This window comes from Misgurnus anguillicaudatus, chromosome 5, assembly GCF_027580225.2.
Source record: "Misgurnus anguillicaudatus chromosome 5, ASM2758022v2, whole genome shotgun sequence".
Lineage (NCBI taxonomy): Eukaryota > Metazoa > Chordata > Actinopteri > Cypriniformes > Cobitidae > Misgurnus > Misgurnus anguillicaudatus.
The window spans coordinates 12,424,548-12,431,003 of record NC_073341.2 but is presented as its reverse complement, the minus strand read 5'-3'; positions in this window follow the sequence as shown (position 1 = coordinate 12,431,003).

Here is a 6,456-nt window from a genome sequence, read left to right as displayed (position 1 = left end):
CTAATCATAAACACACAGCTGAACTCAGGTGAGTCTGATGGAGGGCTGTCTTGGCCTAACGGTTAAAAGTCAGGCTTGTAACCCAAAGGTCAGCAGGTCTCGCATGCCAGGCAGGTTGCGACTGAGATTCTTTTGAGCAAGGCACGTTTCCCCCAATTGTTCCCCGGGTGCTGCAGTGATGGCTGTACACTGCTCCTGGTGTGGGTGTGTTCACTAGTACTCACTGGGATGGGTTACATGAAGAGGTCACATTTCGACACAGTAGAAAATAACGTTACTTTCACTTAAAATCTCTTCTGATGGACTGATCTGTGTGTGTGTGGGGGGGGGGGTCATATCATATTAATCAGAGAAAAAAGAATGAATAATCATATGTAAATTACTTATGGGCAGCTTACAGATAGGGTTAGAGCCAGGACTAGGCCCTAGTTATATCAGAACATTGACGTTTAGTCATTTAGCAGACGCTTTTATCAAAATACAGACTTTTACCTAGTTGAATTCTGAAAAATATCTCTGAATGTTTGTGATTTATAATTATTATGGTTATAATAAATAAAAAATATCTGCAGCATAAAACCTGTGAGTCTCTGCTGGAATCATTGCATTTACATTTAGGTATTTAGCAGACGATTTAATCCCAAACCACTTAACGTTATAACAGCGAGGAAAACAACGGTAATTTACGGTTCATCTTAGGGAGGCATTTAGCATTTTACTTAAGTCTCAACCGTTGTTGTATATAAACGTAAGGTTAACTATAATGAACAGTTCATTTAATACGACATATATGAAATATAATATAAATAAAAATATACGTTACATCGAGTAATTTAACAACATTTGTGACGCAAAACACTTACCTCAGATCCCAATGTTGTTAACATCAGGTAAATGTGCGACTTTAAACGTTATAATGAGACACTAAAATGCTTTATTGATTTCTGGTTTGAAGCGCGTTTAAGATGTCGACAGGTAAAGAAGCAGGTGTTGTTTGTGGCTGAGAGGAATAGGTGTGTTCGAGTTCATTCAGAGGTGCGCAGAACGATCGGCTTATGACATTGAAATAACGCGAGAGCGACTCAAACACATAGAAAACAGATGCTCTCGCGATACTTTTTGTCAATCGCCTTTCGGTCAGTACAGTACAGCCCTGCATGAAATTGAAGACACCTTGGGTGAATTCAAAAAGGTGTTTTTGGGGAAGTGGGGAAGAGTCGACTTACATAAAGAGAAAATTACGTTTCCATTCGCAAAGTGTATTTTATTCGGCCACGGTATGAGACACAATTGCGCACAATTGTTTACAAAGAGCTCTGAGAGAAATCACGTGATCCAGCCTTCTATCTGCGTTCACGACGTATCTCGAAGCTGTTCACGCAATCGGACTGGGAATTATGCATTTCTACAGCATCAGTAACAACGGCAAAATAAATACACGTGAAAGATTTGTTGGCAGCTGTTAAATGCATAATTGCACTATTAAATTACATTTTACGCCTGTATTTGGTCCAAGTGTTCTAGTGCAGTGGTTCTCAAACCTTTTCAGCGTGCGGCCCCCCTAGGTACATTCCTTTGCGGCCCCCCAAAGAAAATTTGTGACAAAAAACAGTTCTAAAACTCAACATTTTATTTAAAAAACATATTAAATTATACAAAAAAAGTAGTGATTTTGTTTAGTAGCCTTATTTTTTGGGTTTAATTACACAGAATTCCTGATAAATTAATGTATTTTATAAAATCTCATAAAACTGGGGCCACCCTGGCACCATCTCGCGGCCCCAGTTTGAAAACCACTGTTCTAGCGTTCACCCAATGGGAAATAGCTATAAGGAAGTTTAAAAATGTCAATTCAAGTATAGTGGCAGCAGTTTGCACCAAAACATTACTTCAAATATAATTAGTTTTCTCTAAATTAAATGAACACATAACTCTGAAATGAACATTTGCTGAACTTAAAGATTATTATCTACACTTAACTGAAACTTTTAGAAGCAGAATTCTTTGCATCTTTTAGTAAGCTCTTCATTTTGTGCATGCCGCTTTATAAAAGTTTATTGTTATAGTCCCTGAATAAATGGCACAATTAATGTTATTTCTAATTATGTGATAAAAGCAGTTGCAGATGTTTTAAAATACATAACATTTGTACCAATGAAATGTGCAGCACTTTCACACTGATGGGCAACTTCTCTACCTATTTCCGGCATGGCGCTCGAGTCTGTCCCAAAATACAACTCCACTGCACCCTCCTTGACTTGCGTCAAGGGTCCCTAAAGTCTGCATTACATGACGTCATCAAATTGTGGACTCTGAGGAAGTCCACAATTCAGGAGTGTGCCATTTGGGAAAGGGCCTATCCTGAATACTGCTTCAGAGCGGTATTCAAAACTAAGGCCCTGTCCCAAATGACGCACTTCATGTGGACTTTCGGTCTTGTGGCCTTAAATTGCGCATGCTCGTTTAGTCTATGAGTCCATAGGGTGTCCATCTGAAATTTTTACGCTCCAAAGTGTGCTCATCTGTGCCTCTTTTGCACCCTTGATGCTGTCTTTGGTGAAGCCCTGTTAGGCCCTGTCCCAAATGGCACACTTCAGACTTGTGGACTTGAGTCCACACTTTGATGACATGTAGTGCAGTGTGACCTTAGGGACCCTTGACGCAAGTCCACGAGGGCGTACATAAGTCATATTTTGGGACAGACTCGAGAGTTACGCCAGAAATAGGAAGAGAAGTTGCCCATGAGACTCCTCCCATTCATCATCTGATTGCTCTTTCATATAAAACTTCTGAGTTGGTAAAGTGCGCAAAGCCTGCAGCAGTGCGGGCTCCGCCAAAGACCACATCAAGGTTCCCAGTAACATGTAAATACACTGCGATACTCTTTTACATAAGTCATATGATCATTCACAAAAGATGAGTCACCATCACCAAATACTTTCATGATGTACGCTCTTTAATTTCTCAAATTCCAATAAAAGCAGCTGAAAGATACCTTTTTGAAAACCAACCACATTTTCTTTATTTTTTCCATATATAAAGACAATTGTTGACGCACCTTTCTTTTTCTTCCTAAAGCAACTATGAGTCAGCATTCCTATGTGATAAAGATACCAGAAAAGTTACCAGACACGTTTTATCAAAATGATCATGCTTAATCATACTATGAATACAAGTGTCTTGTACAAGTGTGCCACAGATTAAAATTTTCACAGTTGCTGTCACTAATTTACATAAAATAGGACACACATTATAACACTATCAATGTAACTTAAATAAACTGGAATTGAATTTTACAATATTGTAACACAACCCTTTTGCAACCCACAGTTTGTTACACAAAAAGAAAGGCTGTTTTTAATCTGATCTTTTTGCAAAATATCAGTTTTCATAGTATTTATGGCAAATGAAAATATTGAACATTAAACTACTGATGTTTCTTTACATTGTCTATACACAAAGCACAAATTCATTGCATTTTCCTGTTCTCTTTTTATTTTGATTGAGAGGATATATAGCCATGACTATCGTCTGATTTTTTAATGTTATTTTCTTGCAAGAATATCATATGCTTTTTTTACAAAAATACTAGGTCACTACTCGGTATCAAACCACTCAAGTTTACTTAAAGTGCTAGAGAAATTGTAGTAAAGCACGTATTACACTATTGGAAAACACATCTGAACCATACACTAAAAAAGATTTGTTGTTTTAACCTATAAAGGTAAAAGGTCTTTGTGCTGCCTTCAAATTTTAAGTTAAATCAGCTTAAAATAAAAATATTAGCCTAGTTAATTTAAAAAAATGTCAAATCATATGTTGAATTAAAATTTTAAGGCAACATGAACACTTACTTATTTGAAGTTGAAGTTGAAACAACAAATCTTTATATGTTTGCCTAAGAGATGCACCAATATATTAGCCAAATCGGACGATAAAAGCAATTTAGCAATTAGTTTACTTATATTCACTAACACGAATGTGTTCCTTTGTGACGACATCTCAGTCTTCATTCGAGAGAACATCATAAAGAGTAATTTTGCTTAGCATCAGAATTCATTTTAGCACCTGCATCTCTAAGTAAAATTTAAAGCAGATAGAAAATACAATAAATGCAACATCACCTGATTAAATTAGCATATTTTAAAACAGCAGTATACTATACTTTAATGTTGTGTAAGGCATGCACAAGACACATACTGTATACATAATGTTGTTCTCTGTTAGAGGGTTTTCTATGAAACTGCTTTTTACGCTATGTCTCAGTGTTTAAATGCACTGCTTGTCTGGCTAAATCATTTGATTTGCTCACATGGGGTGTGATAAAGCAATAAGCCCCAAGAAGCAGTGGGTTGCCGGTGCATTTTATAACGGCTAAGGGGCGTTGTTAGGCACGACGCGAAGCGGAGTGCCTGGGACCCCCTTGGCCGTTGTGGAGTGCACTGGTGGCCCGCTGCTTCGCGGGGCTTATTGCGTTTATAAAACGGTTGCTTCAAATAAGTTGTAATTATATTAGTACAGATATTAGTCTTCCGCCAAACAAAGTAGTTCCTCAGACTCAAGTGTGTCTGCAACAGAGCGGTTCCCAAGCAAAACAGACGGAGCAAAGACACAATGAAAATATGATTCATTAAGACTGTGGTGTTTATTTTCATAAATTAACATTCATCTAATTTATACATTAACATTTATACCGTGCAACTGTTGACGTGTGGATCAAATATGCTTGGAAGCATGCTTAACACTTTCCCTGCCAGCGTTTTTTAAAAGAGTTGCCACCCAGCTTTAGTTAAACATTAATGCCTTCCAGAAAAATGTTCTTCTTTAGATATATAAACATACAATATATCAAATGAAAGAACAGACCCTCTGCTTTCAAACAACAAAATAAAAACGTTTCACCCTACCTTCAATTGTTCTTTTATCCTCTCAAATTTTGAGCAAAATGTTGGGATAATTCCATTTCTGTGAATGACTTTTGTTAGAGATCCGGTTCAGATCGCTGATCAAAAATACACTTGAGTTTTAAAGTGTTGAGTGAAAGCATCAGTTTATGTTTATGTTGTGTAAGATCGCCACCCAGTGGATAATATACGGTACAACTACTCCTCACGGAAGCATTAATCAACAAGAAAACTCAACAATATTTATTGACACTTATCTGGATATCGCCATTAATTGTTCAATTGTTGAGGATTATAATTAATACAATATAATATAATAAGCCCACCCCATAAATCAAAATTGACAACAAAATCCGACATTTTGACAGTTATTTTCTACAGTACACAACAACAGTGGCGCAGTGATACAAGCTATGTAATACGGTTTGAGCCGTGGGTTTACCGGTGAGTTTTATCACAGCTGAGAACGCGTTTCAACCAATCAGAATGAAGAACCAGAACTGGCCGTTTTATAATGTGGATTAACAGAGGTCAAATATGGTAATAATGTGAATAGCTGCTGCCTTAAGGCTGCTCTGATGTCAGCAGTGATATAACAAATGCTTTTGATGCATTTATTTGCATCTTTTGACTAAGACTATAAAGTTACTGAAAAGGGAGAGTGGGAGAATATGAGCATGGATGCTGAACTATCTTTTCTGTATGCTTTTTTTTTTTTTTACAAATAAACTCATTCTGAAGTACAAAGCACAAAAGGATCTGCAGTTTTAAAATGTTTTGTGTGTTTGAATGCATGCAGGGTGTGGTTAGGGAGTCATCTGGTGAAAACAAGATTTTCTGTCATACGTTGCATGATAAAGTAAAGACTTGTGAATTGATCTTAAGATCTATTCTAAGAAACGCCACACCTACATTATCATGCTCCTGCAGATGTATAAGGCCTAAAACATCTACAGTATGCGAAGGATCACAATAACTAAACACCTTTGACAGCTTATAATTCAGAATACATATAAGTTTGCATTTATTGTTCTATATCTATACTATTTCAAATGTGCAATATCAATGTGTATTATCATTATCACTTTACTTAGGGGTATAGATTGAAATAAAGTGACTACAGCTGTTTACTTTGCTCTTAAGAAATATTATCATTTGCTCACTTTATTGAGCTACACATATGGCAAAACAACAAACATTTCTTTGGCCAATAATATGTTTTAAATATTTGCTAAATTTGCTGAATTTGAAAATATATTTAGTTTTAACATTGATATATTAACATATATTTCAGGGGCAACGAATACATAAAAATAAAAATATATTTTCCCTGGCCAAAAAAATAAAAGTTTGTATAAAATGTATAAAGTTTAAGTATAAAATGTATAATTATATATAAAATATAATATTATAAATATATTATTGTAGTTGTTCTTTGTTATGTTTATGCTTTGTTATGTTTTTTATTTGTTATATTTTTGTTATGTGTACAGGCTTTCAATGCAACATGAATTTAAATGCTTTAAAATATATTTATTTTTTAAATATCAAA